This window comes from Coenobita brevimanus, chromosome 70, assembly GCF_032717465.1.
Source record: "Coenobita brevimanus isolate Jiangsu-jjx chromosome 70, ASM3271746v2, whole genome shotgun sequence".
Classification (NCBI taxonomy): Eukaryota; Metazoa; Arthropoda; class Malacostraca; order Decapoda; family Coenobitidae; genus Coenobita; species Coenobita brevimanus.
In genome coordinates, this window is record NC_137023.1 from 10,367,909 (window position 1) to 10,384,482 (window position 16,574).

Below are 16,574 nucleotides of genomic sequence, written 5' to 3' on the forward strand. Positions count from 1 at the left end.
GAAGTGGTTAAACCTTTGGCTGCTCGAATATCTATCTAGATAACGAAATCGTTAGCCAAAACAAATTTCTAAGTTTACCTCTTGCAGTGAAAAGATGACTCGAGACAAGTTATTGCAGCCTATGCCTGGTTGGTATTTCTCTGAACTGAATAAACTGTTCTGGTGTTCACATGAAGAAAATACGTAGCGAGAGGGCTGACCCCTTCGGGTCCATAACGTATTATGTTTGGTATAATTATTCTACCCTCAGATCACCTTATTAAGCTTAGAGAGAGAAATCAGGATGTGAGGAGGTTAATGCAAAATGTTTCTAATACCCCCACTGCAAATATTTTCTGCTTTAACAAACTCCTCTTGAGGTACCAAGAATAAACGAAAAAAAAAAAAAAAATGGATTCAAGGACCTAAGCCACGTACAAAGGTATGTTCTGTATAAATCCTGCCTCTTTCTACGACCTCCCCCCCTCTTTTTTTTTTTTTTTTTTTTTTTTTTTGAGACAATCTGTGTGACGGGTTTCTGGGTTATTACCTCTTGTTATGGTAAACAAAAATCTCATTCTCATCCACTCTGTAACTTTCTACAGCCCTGATTCTATTTGCTGGAAAGGGTGAGGCAAATAATAAGCTGTAATGAAATTTTCTCTCTCTCTCTCTCTCTCTCTCTCTCTCTCTCTTTCTGAGTGACATTGTATAAAGGACTTGTGTGACGCTTCCAGGTAGGAAAGATGAGAAGTCTAGGCACATGCATATCTCAGAGAGAGAGAGAGAGAGAGAGAGAGAGACCTATAGATGAAAGCCAGCATTAAAAGTACGTGATGGCGAGGAAGGTATTATGAAATATGATATGATTTGCAAGGAACCATACAATGTAAGATTAAGAACAGTGATGAGTACTGAAGAGTCCAGTGACAAGAAAGAAAGGGGACATGTTCATTAGGCTGTTAATGTGACGCAAGGTATAATTAAAACACCTTTTTCTCAGTCAAAGACTGGGTGAGATAAGGTCCAGAAAGCAACGAAAAATGAAAGAGGATGAACCACTCAATATGATGAAAAGTGAGCTGGGCAACCAAACAGTTCCTCCACTGTTCAAGTTCTCGGAATTCCAACTATGATTCACATGTACACCTTTCCACAGTCATGTGCATTTCGTATGTTTGCAAAGTCAGTCAGACGCCAGTCATGCTAGAATGAGGTTCCTAAACCCTCTTCATGTGCTCTTCTGTACACATTTTTTTTCCAGCTAGCTAGATTAGTTGTCAGCTCCTTAGGCTCCTCAACCTTCATACCTAGGTTTCTGACACACTAACTTACCATAATAATTCATATTCTTTTTGGTTTGTCACTCCTCTCACCTTTAAACTTGCTCACATATGCCTTTTCCACAACCCTGTTTATATCAATTCTCCCCTTTTCACCATACCAATTATGTACACTCTCTTCATCTCAGCTGTCCACAGATTACTTCACAGTTTTCATGAATCACACAATTTTTCATCTTACGTAGGCTAATCTCCTCACTCCATACGCACGTCCCAGTAACTCATTCTCCGCTGGTCTGAGGCCTGAGTTTGTTTTCCTGGAAAACCAAAATTGCACACCTGTATGTTGATGCAGGCATTACAACATGTTCATGCAGTTTCCATTCAACCGCTTTATTCAATCCTCTCTTTCATGGCACGACCTTCAAAGGATCATTCACTTTCCATACATGTGCTAGTCTGCCCGCCACTTCCTTTGCACATTACCTTCTCTTTTTTGTCACTGAACCAAGGTTCTTCAGATACTGAAACTCACTCCTCAGTTAGTCTCTAAATTCACCAGGACATCACACTGAAAACCACCTTTATTCTCAAAAGCCATCACATTATCTATATCAACAAATTTTGCTTTTAAAACAAGGCACTCACAGACTTTGATAAAATTCTGCACAGGTTTACAACGCTTTTGTCCAATGGTCCCCAGGAACACATCGTTAAAGTACCCACTACCAATATTATGCTACTAGATCAAAGAAAACATTATTAAGCTAGATATTATGGGTTCCAGTGTCCCAGAGTTGGGGATGAGACACCCTCTGCAGCATGCTGGATAACTGCAAGAACCACAAAGTTATACAGGTGACTAAGTTAATTCGAGGATATCCTCAAGCATAGGACTGGGCAACTGATCATGCAACAGGTGTTACGTAAATATTTCCGTCCTAAACGCATGACAGTTTGGATGACTGATGCAGCTATATCATAAAACTGGAAGAGACATATTTACACCTCTACCAGATAAGATTCCCAGTACAGTAAATGCAATGTAATCACATCAATATGGTGACTTTTTTTTCATTCTTGTTGCCTTCAAACGAATTCACATGAGTGTCGGTAGATACTGTGCGCCAGGATGGCCACAACGCGCCTATTTTCTTTAAGAAGACCTTGGCATCTCGCAAAACACAAAGGCTTTATGTCACAGTCTAAATGTAGCTTTGTTCTAAAATCTATTCTGAACCCAAACCATCCGTAAAAAAAAAAAAAAAGAAAGAAAAAAAAAAAAAGACAAGGCTAAACAAAATTGTTGGCAACAGGTAACCCACCTATTTCTTTATGTTCATTTTTTCCTCAGCTTCATTTGTCTTTCTGCATCTTCTTTCTGATGGTGGCCTAACTCAAGGTAAAAATAATTACCTTGGATTTCTCCGGCATGGTTTCAATCTGCAGTGGCGCTTTTCTTTGCTAAATAGAAGAACTGTACAGCTTTTAAATCTAACAGGTAAAAGTAATTCAATTATTGTTATTTATCGGCATTAAAAATTTGACCCGGGTTTCTCATGGACAGACGTTTTATGCCAAAAAAAAAAAAAAAAAGGCTCTTCATAGCTGCTCTGACGTGATGGATGGTGCAGAATATCAAGGATGAAATTAAAATGAATAGATTTATCTGATTATAAGTATCCTGGTTATGTAAGAATGACGTCAACACTCTTTATAACTATCAAGAGGTTTTAAGAGATAAGGAAAATAAGTTTAAATATAGGCTACATTTCATAAAATGGATGAAAAGACAGGCACGGCAAACTAAGAAAAAACAGACAAAGGTGGAAGTTCAATGAGGCCAGGCAGGGATGGTACAATAATTAGCACATATTTCACATCACTACATCTTTTTCTTTTTGCTCCAGCAAGTGCCATTATGATGTAACAGTTATTTAGGAAAGAATAATCAAGAAAATAAAGGTGCGATGGCTATGATACCCACCATGAAATAGAGAGAAATACGAAATAAAAATGTTGGGATGGATTTATATGAGATCTCAGTTGTAACATCTCTTCATGGCGGGCATAGAGCCACCATCTTGTTTCCACGGTTTTTCGTAGTGTGTCATGTCTACATTTTCTCACATTTTCTGAAAAAAAAAAAAAAAAAAAAAAATACTGCCTGGAGGGAATTTCTGTCGGGAAGGATTGGAAAGAGCTTTCATTATAACCCTGTTAACTAGTAGGTATCTTTCCTCATTGAAAAAATAAATCGTCTGTTGATAAGCTCATTAAAATAAAGGCAAAGGAAACGTAATGAAGGGGATAATTGGTGAGACGGCACAAACAAGCTGAGAGGGGAACTGAAATAGATGATGGGGTTGAATAACGCAAAATCATTTTTTTTTTTTTTTCCTACCGACCATTGGGGCCGGAGCCCCTGGTCATTAACGCAAAAATATATGTATATACATTCACACATATATACATATATATACGAACATATATATATATACATTGTTACAAAGCCTATGATTTCATCATCCTTTGTATAATTCTAACGTACAGTATGCTGCATGTTTGTTCACGATTCACCTCGTGGCTTCCATAGTGACCAAGCTTCCGTGTTCTATCTCACTCCCCCCTTCTCCTCCCTTATAGTAGAGTAAGTCGTTCTTTCTGTTGTTCAGAGCAGGAGTGTCAACTCTTTGTCCCCTATGGCTTCATTTGCGCGTCCTTCTTACAAGTTGTATCAAGCTCTGCCGGCCCCTATATAATGAGCTCAGTCTCTGCATTAATTGCCACTTAGATCTACTCCTCATTTTGTTCACATCTCTGTCTTCCCCTGTACAGTTGTTATTATTTTTGTGAGTGCTCAGGAAGTCTCCAACCATCTAGCTGCTGTGTAATTTGAGTATAAGTGTTATTACATTTTTTTCTTGTACTGTATAACATAAGGTGTTAATTCGTAGGCCTGGTAAGGTTTTTGTGATTCATGTGGAGTTTTTGATGTCAGCCATTGTTAATAATATTTTGTATCTGTAATAATATATCTTGCATTAACTGAGCATTATCCGGTTTTCTCATTTTATCAGGGTTGACTTAGATAAATTTACTCTTGCTAATTTCGTGTTAATAGAGGCTATTGCAGTGAACCATATATTTAACCTGTTTTTTGCCATTACATTATCCTTATGAGTCCTGAATGTTTAGTTGTTAGTTTGAGCATTAAACTTTAACTTGTAATTTTACCTAACTCTTTTGTTTTGAACCTGGAACTTTGTGGGACAGCAGTGATTTTTAGTATTCTCACTTGAAGTGTTCATTATCTCTCTCTGTTCCGTAACAACATACATACATACATACACACATCCATACATATGAACATACACACTTTCATCCAGACGTACATATATATATAATAATTTTTATTTTTTTGTATTATTTTTATTTTTTATTTATTTTTAGTTTTAACCTTATATTACTAATAAACCAAAATACCTAATCTAAAGACCCTAAAACTAATCACCTAACAGGCAAATCGCTAACCTATACTAAATCCTAAGTGACAAATAACTAGACCTACACTAATGGTAAAAAAGCCTCGACCAAGAGAACACCATCGACTGCAGATATGAAATGCCTTTCTACATTACATACCTGCACTCATCACCCGCTGACTATCAGTCTAGGCACAACCTAATATAGGGGACATCAATATATGAAAGAGAACCAGACGAGTCAGGAACATTTCCATATATGTCAGCTGTCGGCCCTAATTAGAATAACTTAAGCAAGATGGTATAATGTATTTACATAATTTATACAAAAAGTGAAGAACCTCACCCACTTTTTGTAAAAATTATGTAAATACAGTATACCATCTTGCTTAAGTTATTCTAATTAGGGCCGACAGCTGACGTATATGGAAATATTCCTGACTCGTCTGGTTCTCTTTCATATATTGATGTCCCGTATATTAGGTTGTGCCTAGACTGACAGTCAGCAGGTGATGAGTGCAGGTATGTAATGTAGAAAGGCATTACATATCTGCAGTCGATGATGTTCTCTTGGTCGAGGCTTTTTTACCATTAGTGTACCTTAGCTCTAGTTATTTGTCACTTAGGATTTAGTATAGGTTAGCGATTTGCCTGTTATGTGACTCTGTGAGACGATGGCATAAATCGTTTCAGCCTGAGGACGTTAAGGTTTATTATATTTTATTTCGGTTATCAGGTGATACAATTCAGCTTTAGAGGACACCATTATAAGCTGGTAACCATTTAAATCAGGGTGACGTCCTTATTAACATATTCTGGCTGCTACTGGACGGTCTTATTCAATATACGTAAGGCCTCTTTTACTTTAGGGATTTATTGAGGTTGTATCCCTCCACTTGGGAAAATCTATAACAAGCAAAATAAAATCGTCAGGAGATGGAAAGAAAAGAAATGAACAAGACATCCCAGGGTTTAGTAGGTTAATGGAGAGTATATCCAAACGTTATAGTTCAGAATGTGTGAAATGAGCCGAGTAACATCGGCTGAACATAAGAGAGGATAATTGCAGTTGACCGGTTGGCCCATGCTAAGCAGCCTCTAGAAGAGTAACTGAACTGCTAGAATGAGGAAGGAATGAAACATAAAAGACTCCTTCTTCGGAAAGGGATTTAACGTGAAAACGAAATATAAAGGTAGATACAGTACAGGTTAACAATAATGAGTATAATGACCATTTTTAAATTTTATTCATGCTACCCTTTGACAAATTATTTCAATATGATAAGTAGCGAAGAAGTTAATGCAACATGCAGAATAAGATATGCAGAAGTGTGAAGTGAGGGCGGAGGTGTGAAGTGAGGGTGGAGGTGTGAAGTGAGGGTGGAGGTGAGGGTAGAGGCGTGATGTGAGGGTAGAGTTGTGAATTGAGGGTACCGGTAGGTGTGTGAGGTGACGGTAGAGGTCAGGGTTGAGGCGTGAGGTGAGGGTGGAAGTGTTAGGTGAGGGAAGAGGTGTGAGGTAAGGGAAGAGGTGTAGATGAGAGTAGAAGTGTTTTGGTGAGGGAAGAGGTGTGAGGTGAGGGTAGAAGTGTTTTGGTGAGGGAAGAGGTGTGAGGTGAGAGTAGAAGTGTTTTGGTGAGGGAAGAGGCGTGAGGTGAGGGTAGAAGTGTTTTGGTGAGGGTAGAGGTGTGAAGTGAGGGTAGAGGTGTAAGGTGAGGGTGAGAGTAGAGGTGTGAGGTGAGGGAAGAGGGATGAGGTGAGAGTGGAGGTGTGAGATCGGTGGAAGTTGTGTGAGGTGTGGGACAGGAGCGCGAAGTTTGTAAAGTGAGGGCGGTAAAGCAGAGCAACTGTCTGGTCGCCCACACTGTTATATAAAGGGTAGAGAGAGAGAGAGAGAGAGAGAGAGAGAGAGAGAGAGAGAGAGAGAGAGAGAGAGAGAATATGGGAGGAAGTGTGGGATGAAAGGGGGTGGGAAGGGGAGGGAAAGGTGAAGATAAATGGGTCTCTGATGGGACATGGGCGAGGGGAGGGGGGAGGCAAAGGAGAGGAGGGAGGAGTGAGGATGTGAAGAGGAGGTGCTGGGTGAGTGGTACAGTAGACAAGAAGGGATGGGGAAGAAAGGAAGGGTTAGATGGGAGGCATGTGAGGGAAGGGGAAGGGGAGGAAAAGTAACGGTTTGGACAAGTAACGTGTACAAGCATGGGAAGAGGGCACAGAGTGAGAGAGCGACAGGAGCGAGTCGGAGACATCGGCATAGCGAAGGAGAGAGAGAGAGAGAGAGAGAGAGAGAGAGAGAGAATATTTATGTATGATACGACACTGGAAAGGGGGAGGCGGAGGATGAACCGTGAAGAGGATATATATATATATATATATATATATATATATATATATATATATATATATATATATATATATATATATATATATATATATACAATTCAGACCAGTAGTGCTTGCCGAATATTGTATGGCGGTTTCAGTGCTAGATGTACTTTTATTCATTTATTATTATTATTATTATTATTATTTCTTGCATAGCACCATGGTATATTCCCTTTGGGATGTTGGTAATCTTTAATTATTATCCGCCCCCGCCCCGGAGGGGCTCGTGGACGGGTTTTGTTTTCACTCGGTTCGTCTGTCTTTCCGTTAACAGCTTTATGCGATAACTACAGGAGCAATTTTGACTAAAATTACTTAGATGAGGGGCTATGGCCTTCTGATCACCTGATTCAATTTTGTCCATAACTGGGCCAAGGCCCAGGTTGTAGGACCAAAAAATACATTCAAAAAAAATCTTTTTTCGCCACAACTCCTTTCAAATTCGTCACATCGACATGAAACCGAAACCTAAAGGTGCATCTTTCAAATCTGCATACTATAACATGCCTCATTTCATCAGGTGGGTCACCCATCAGTTAGCAGTTGGTCAGTGTCAGGTGAGTCGGACCTAAAATTTCAAATGGGAGTGAAATCGTCGATTTTCACGCGATTTACTCCAAATTTGATTTATGACGTCTTTGACTAGATATCCTGTTGTGTTTATACGTCAGCACTAAAATACTGCCGGGGACGGGTTTGCTGTGCCTGACACCGCTTATTGTATATATATATATATACCGGTATATATATATATATATATATATATATATATATAAACCGCTATATCTATATATCTATATATATATATATATATATATATATATATAAACACACACACACACACACACTATGATTTCCTTTACCCACAAAACCTCATATTTCACTTGCTTTAAAACAAAATGGCCATAATCACCAAAAATTTAACATGCTAGGGATCAATATAAATTTATTAGTATTAATTATACCTTGCGTTACCCTCACCTAACATACCGTGTATCCATCTAGGCAAGTAAATGGCCATCATACCTGAAAAAAAAGGTTACAAGAGCATAGAAGAAAGTTTTCAGCTGTATTTTTTCTTAGGTAAGTTTGAATCAGTAAACAAAATTATTTCTTTAACGAAAATTTTAAAGTTTGATTCAATACACAAATATTTTTCATTATTATTGACTTATAAAATGTTTACAAATTATGTAGGAAATGAAATATTTAAATTTGTTGATAATTTTCACCTGACCAGAAGCAATAATGTTGATTTAATGGGTCCACAATTCAGAAAAACAATATATAAAAACAGTATATTATGTTTTGGCCACTAATTATTTAACAGTTTACCACCAAATAAAAAAGTTCTTGTTAAAAAAAAAAAGAAATTTAACATCTAAAAGGGAAATTAAAAATTATGCACTTCAGAATTCTTAGCAGCTCTATTTTTACTTTTATATATTGCCTTGTAAAATCAGTTCCTATTCATTATGATTATGTTACCACATAATTCATGTTATAAAACAGAAGGTAAATATTTTTGTTAATACTTTTCATAATACTGTATTTTATACCTCCTAGGTAGATAATCGCTTCTCCTAATACCTTTTGATATTAGACTTTTATTATCTATAGAATTCTTTAAAAACTTAAAGTTACTCATAAGTAGAGTACAGGCACGCTGAAAGCATTTATATTAAACTGATGTCTGCCTGTCAGGGAGTTTCGGCTCGACAGAGAGTCGCTATCATATGGTACTTTTTAAACTTTGTATATATGCATATAATAATGGCAATAAATATTTACTTACTTACTTACTTACACACACACACACACACGCACACACACACACACACACACACACACACACACACACACACACACACACACACACACACACCAGTCGAGCAGGGCAGTACTCCCAAGGTGGATGGAAAGCTGATGACAGGGAGAGTTGGAGCTCCCGTTTCATCAGCCCTCGGGACTAGCAGCCGTAGTCTTAAACTGTGGGAAGGCGTTCACCTTGCCCTATCCACATCTTTTGGTAGTCTTAAAGCACGAAAGGGAGAGCGTTCCCCGGTGAACGAGAGTGGGTTACCACAGCGTAGTACTGGAATCTGCGGGGAGTCTCATAGCACCCCTTTGCATGCCCCTTCGTCATATTTTGGCAGCCTTGTGCAAAGAAAACTATGTAGAATTTGAAGGACCCTGTGGTGTGTGTGATGGGTATTTTAATTTAATGATAAAAACATTGTGTAAAGAAAAAAATGAGCGTTTAATATTTTTATGTTTTAAAAGACTTTACCACTTCTCTGGGGATGGTCAATTTACGACGAGACGAAAACAAAGATGAGATACTGTATCCACTTCCATTTTATTTCTCAATATTTCTACCAAGCTGTTTATCAGATATGATGCATGATACTTTTATAATTAGTTTGATTAGTACGTGAAATAATTCCTAAAGTAGAGAATGGCTGAGTACTACCTAAACAGATGACTGGTGCACGGACAGTTAGTTTGAATTACGAAGTGTCATGTTTGCGTTCGGTGAGCTTTTACAAGTCCACACTATTTTGTTTTGGCTTGGCAATATATTTTTCTTGTGTATTTTGGTGTGATTTGAACGAATTTGGCTTGTGTTTTCGGTGTTCGTGATTGGTTTTCAAATTAACCCCCCACCCCGTGTCTTGGGGGGTGGGATTTCGGGGTTCTGGGTGGGAAGAATGGCAAAAACAAGCATTTTGGGCTGAAATATAGTCAAAATCGGTATGACCAGCCAAGGCGTATTTGTAGGGTTATTGTTGACCGCATGAACTCCTTTGAAGCTATGTCTGACACCGAATTTTTCCTGCAGTACAGGTTCTCCAAATCCTGTATGCATAATCCTATAGAGAGTATTTAAGAACAAATGCCAATCTTCAATAATTGAAGAGGTAAGAAATGCAAACATTAATAGATTACATCGTGTCTGAATCTTAGACTCTGTCATATGTATTGTTTTTATCTTAAGATTTTGAATTTTAAAATTAATCAGTGTTACCAACTCTTTGCTGCACCTACCCACACGAAGGGGTGCGCTTTCCCACTTTCAGGTTTACCACTTAGGTTGAAGGTGTGAGCTTCCACCTCAAGTGGAGTGTGGGAAGGGTAACCCCTGCCCTCAGTTTCAAGACTACGGGCGTAGGTCCCGACCATCCCCCTTTACTGAACTTTTTCAGTGTCTCAGTAATTCAGAGAGTAGGCCAGCATGCTCGCCAATACAAGTTTCTCTAACTATCAACACCAAACTACATGCACAGTACACACTTCACTGCCTTCCCCAAAATTAAAAAATCATGGCAGCACCACACATGGCCTCGGTGTCCCCAGTGGGGGGGGCCCATGAATGCTCCCAACTTCCGCCCCTCTCCCGGTAACGACTCGAGCTGCTTGGCACCACTGTCTGACTCTCTTCTTCTTCATTTCTGCAACATTCGCTGCCTTTCCTCTAACTTTCACTCTGTTGAGCACCACCTCTCCTTCTCTAAACCACACCTTCTCTTTCTAACTGAGACTTAGCTGTCTGAGGCAACTGACAGCAAACCCTTTTCTGTATCCTCCTACTTTCTCTATACTCATTTCAAAGCCAAAGGTGGATGTTGGGTATATGTATGCAACAACCTATCATGTTCTCATGTTCCTGAACTCGATTCTTCTGAATTCTCTACACTCTGGCTTCGGCTTTCCTGTCATTCTCTGACTAAATATATCTGTGCTGTTTACTTTTCTCCTAATTCTACTGACTATCAAAAATTCCTTGACTATCTTACTTCTACGATGGAACACATTCTATCCATTTCTCCTTTCTCTGAAATCTCCATTCTAGGAGATTTCAATGTTCACCTCCACCTCTGGCTTTCTTCTCCTTTCACTGATCCACCTGGTGAACAAGCCTACATCTTTTCTATACTTAATGACCTAGAGCAGCTTGTACAGCACCCTACCTGTATCCCCGACTGCCTTCGAGAGAGCTCCGACATACTTGACCTCTTCCTTACTACTAATCCTTCTGCTTACACTGTTAATCTTTTCTTTCCATTGGGCTCCTTCGATCACAACCTTATCACCTTAGCCTGTCCTATCTCTCCGGTACGGCCTGTGGACCCTCCAAAGAAATGTCGCCTGTGGCACTTTGGAGCTGCAGATTGGGAGGCCCTCAGGCAGCACTTCTTTGATTTTCCATGGAATGATTATTGCTTCCATGGCCGGGAGCCATATGAGTGTGCCTTGCGCATTACGGAGGTAATTCTCTCGGGCATGGAAGCGTACATTCCTTTCTCATATCCTCTGACTAATGCAAAAAAGCCTTGGTTTAATCATGCTTGTTCTAATGCTGTCCGCAACAAGGAGAGGGCCTATAAAAAGTACTGGAGCCAACCCACCCCTGAATCACATCTTTTATACATTTCTGCCTGGAATCGTGCTAAGTCTGTTCTTCGCTCTGCTTAAAATAATTTCATCTGTACTAAATGCTCTCAACTCTCCAACTCGAATTCTTCCCGCTCCTTCTGGCACCTTGTTAAAACCTTTCTAACAACTTTACCTCATCATCCTTCCCTCCTGTTTTCTACTCTGATGGCTTTGTGGCTATTTCTTCTATTGATAAAGCAGATCTCTTCGTTCAGACTTTCTCCTCCAATTCCACCTTAGACGATTCCAGTGCTGTTCCTACATCACTTCCCCCCTCTGACTTCCTCATGGCTGACATTAAAATTTCTTCAGCTGATGTATTTTCTGCCATTGCTGGCCTCAATACTAATAAAGCATATGGGCCTGATGGAGTCCCTCCTGTTGTTCTCAAAAAGTGTACTTCTGTGCTTACACCCTGCCTGGGCAAGCTCTTTCGCCTTTGTCTATCAATTTGTGCCTTTCCTTTTTGCTGGAAGTTTGCTCTCATTCAGCCAGTCCCAAAGTTAGGTGACCATTCCCAACCCTTTAACTATCGTCCAATTGCTTTAACATCCTGTATCTCAAAAGTTTTCGAGTCAGTTCTTAATGGAAAAATTTTAATGCATCTTTCCTGTCACAATCTTCTTTCTGGTCATCAGTATGGGTTCCGTCAGGGACGCTCCACTGGCAATCTTCTCACCTACCTTTCAGACTCCTGGTCATCCTCCTTTCGGGACTTTGGCGAAAGCTTTGCCATTGCACTTGACATCTCTAAGGCTTTCGATCAAGTCTGGCATAAATCTTAAATTTCCAAACTGCCCTCTTACGGTTTCTATCCTTCTATCTGTGCCTTCATCTACAGCTTCCTTTCTGGTCGTTTTATAGCCTCTGTTGTAGACGGCCATCGTTCTTCTCCTAGATCTATCAACAGTGGTGTTCCTCAGGGCTTTGTCCTATCACCAAGTCTCTTCCTTTTATTCATTAATGACCTTCTAAGCTGTACATCTAACCCTATCCACTCTTATGCTGATGACTCTACCCTTCACCTTTCCATACGGTTCCCGCAATGTCCATTAAGCAGTTACTTCAACAAACAAGGGATGAGGCTCTGGCACACCTAATGTCTGACTTGGTTCGTATCTCTGAGTGGGGTAAAAATAATCTGGTTGTTTTTAATGCATCAAAGACTTAGTTTTCACACCTATGAACCCGACAAAATCTTCCACAGGTGTACCCACTAATGTTAAATAATATTCAGCTTAATCCTGCATTATTCTTGAACATGCTTGGGGTTTCATTTACTCGGGACTTATCTTGGAAAGATCATATTACTATCTATCTATCTATCTATTGCCAGACGCCACAATCCCGTAAGGGGTGGCCATTTGACTTTGAGTTATTTGTTTTACAGGGAGGGGCACTAACCCTCCGCCAAACCACTTGTTGACACGTAGGGAGCACGTAAGGTTTAGTTATGTGGTTACCACCCAGTGTTGTAAATGGTTTCCTGGCATACAGGAAACCATTTGGCTTGTCACTCAATGTAAAGCCACCTGTTAAGGAAAGAAAAGCAATAAGAAGTGACAGGAAAGATGGGAGATATAGGAAGAGAGAAGGGCAAGCACAGAAAAAGAATGATAAAGGCTAAGGAAAAAGTAGGCAGCACTATATCAAGTGAGTGGATGATGGTTGCCACCACCTTCCACCGATGGGTTTTTACTTAACCAAATGCGTCGTTCAACCTGGGTATACCTGTACTGTAATAACTAAAATGTATGAAACCTAACTTACTTCTGTATAATTACAATACAGTACTGCTTTGCAAAATCGAATACTGTATGTACTAACATGGACCAAACCTAACACTGTTGTATTTCACTACAGAAAGCTCGTGATGATGACGAGGGACCTACACAGTGCCACTGATACAGCATCAGTGCTATTTGATTATACAAACATCCCTCGACTCACTCCCTATCACACACAAGGAGGATGGTGGACTGCAGCCCATCTCATTCGTTAACAAATTTTTAAAACACAAACAAAAATAACAATACTAAAAAACAAATGAATAAACAAATAAAAAAATAGGTTGATGTGATCATATTACATCTCTTGTAAAATCTGCTTCCAAGAGATTAGGTGTGCTAAGCTGACTCCGCTCCTTCTTTACCCCTGCACAATTGTTGACTCTATATAGGGGTTTTATCCCTGTGTGGGAGGCTCCCCACATACAGCTCTTCTCAATAGGGTGGAGTCAAAGGCTTTTCGCGTCATTAACTCTCCTCCTCTTACTGACTCCCTTCAACCTCTGTCTCTTCGTCTCACTGTTACATCTTTATCTCTTTTCTATCGCTACTTTAATGGTCACTGCTCCTCTGAACTGTCTGCATGTATTCCTCCACCTCTACGATGGGCGCGTAGCACCCGTCTAGCAGCAAACTCTCATCCCTTTTCTGTCCAACTCTCTAATGCAAGAGTTAACCGTTACTCCCAGTCCTTGATTTATGCAACAGGTCAACTCTGGAACTGTCTCCCTCTGTCTGTATTTCCTGCTTCCTATGATCTCCAGTCTTTCAAGCGCAGTGTGTTCAGGCATCTCGACATGATTGGATCTTGAAATTGTCTCTCTTGTATTTTGTTTTTCTCTTGGAAGGAACAACAATTGCGGGCTCGCGGCCTTTGGTTCCTTCTTCCTCGCATAAAACACACACACACACACACACACACACACACACACACACACACACACACACACACACACACACACACACACACACACATCCAATTTATTTTGGACAAATTTATTTTGGATGAAAGTTGTGGGTATGTGAGTGTATATGGGCCTGGTAGTTAATGGAATGAAGAAGAAAGGGAGACTTTCTGGAATATGTCGAGATGCCTGGACACACTGGGCTTGAAAGACTGGAGATCATAGGAAGCAGGAAATACGGACAGAGGGAGACAGTTCCAGAGTTGACCTGTTGCATAAATGAAAGACTGAGAGTAATGGTTAACTCTTGCATTAGAGAGTTGGACAGAAAAGGGATGAGAGTTTGCTGCTAGACGGGTGCTACGCGCCCATTGTAGAGGTGGAGGAATGCATGCAGACAGTTCAGAGGAGCAGTGACCATTGAAGTCTATACAGAGTTTTGGAACAAATGTGAATGTGGTAATGATGGGAGATCTGAATGCTACAGTGGGAAATGTAACAGTTGAAGGTGTCGTTGGTATGCATGGTGTGCCTGGAAGAAATGATAATGGGGAAAGAATGATAGGGATGAGTTTCAAGAGTGAGATGGTGATTGGAAATAACTTGTTTGAGAAGAAACATAGAAGTATACATAGGTGAGACAGGAGAGTGGAACGGTTGTTGAAAGAGCATTGATAGATTATGTAGTTGTGTCCAGGAACGTAAGAGGAAGATTGTTGGATGTGAGAGTTTTCAGAGGGGAGGGTGGAGGTATGTCTGACCACTACTTGGTGGAGGGAAAGCTGAGAGTAGGTACGACGTGGGTGGGAGCTAGGAGAGTTGGGTGTGGCAGGGAGGTTTTGAAAGTGAGTTAGTTGGACAAAAAAGAGAAAATGATAGAGTATCAAGAGAAGTTGAAAGACGAGTGGAAAGTAGTGAAAGATCAGAATAATTGTGTTGGGAAGGAGGAGTGGCAGTTGTTTAAAAGTGGTGTGGTGAGGTATGCAGAAGAGGTGTGTAGTGTGAGAGGGTGGACGGCGGTATAAGAAAGGGAAGTGAATGGTGGTGCGAGGATGTAAGTATGGCTTTAGTTGAGAAGAGACGTGTGGCTTTAAAGGAAGGATGAGGTGTTATATGAGAGGTATAAGAAAAGAGAAATAGGGCGAGAGGGGCTGTGTGTGATGCTAATGTGGCAGCAGATGAGATGTGGGGTAAGCAGTTGACTGAGAATTTTCAACAGAATAATATTATGTTTTGGAAGGAGGCGAAGATGGTGCGAAAGGGAGAGCCTGGGAAAGAAGAGCAAGTAAAAGCAGAGGATGGAAGGATGTTAACTGAGATGGATGTAGTGAGGATGCGATGGGCAGAGTATTTTGAAACTGTTAAATGTAGAGGAGGAAAGGGAGGCAGAGAGTTGTGGCAGAGGGAAGGGAGGAAGGAATAAATGTGTTGGATGAGTTTAATGATTCTTTGATCACGATGAAGGAAGTGCAGGAGGCAGTAAAGGAGATGAAAGCAGGAAAAGTTGCAGGCATGGATGGGTGTGTTATGGAATGTTTGAAAGATGGTGGAGCGACTATTGTTCAGTGGTTAGTAAGATCGTTAAATGTGTGTTTTGTGAGTGGTATAGTGCCGATTGACTGGGCAAGTGGGTATGTGGGTATGCTGCATGAAGGTAATGGCGATCAGTATGAATGTACTAGCTTTAGGGGTATAAGTCTATTGTGTGTTGTAGGTAAGGTGTGGAGTTGAATGTTGATTAAGAGAATTGAAGAGGGTACAGGGGGAGTGACTGGTGATGAGTATTGTGGTTTTAGAAGGAAGGGATGCATGGATCAGGTGTTTGTTGTGAGACAGGTGTGTCAAACACATTTGGCAAAAGGCAAGGATGAGTTTTGGGCGTTCATGGATTTAGAGAAAACATAAGAACTGATAGGAAAGCGTTGTGGACTGTTTTGAGATTGTATGGACTAGGTGGTAGGTTGTTAAAAGGAGTGAACATTTTTTTATGTAAATAGTAGAGTGTGTAAGTGTGGGAAATAGCCTACTGTGAGCGATTGGTTTCCTTCGAGACTGGGGCTGCAGCAGGGATGTGGAATGTAGCCTTATTATTTGTTTGATATTTATATGGATGATATTGTAAGGGAGGTGAGTGTGAGAGTGTTAGGTAGAGGTTTGTGTCTGGTGAATGCTGATGGTAGAGAATGGAATCTGAGTAAGCTACTATTTGCAGATGATACTGCCCTGGTGGGTGATTCGGAGGAGAGATTGAGACCGCTGGTAGAGGAGTTTGGAAGGTTGTGTGAAAGGAGGAAATTAAGAGTGAATGAAAATA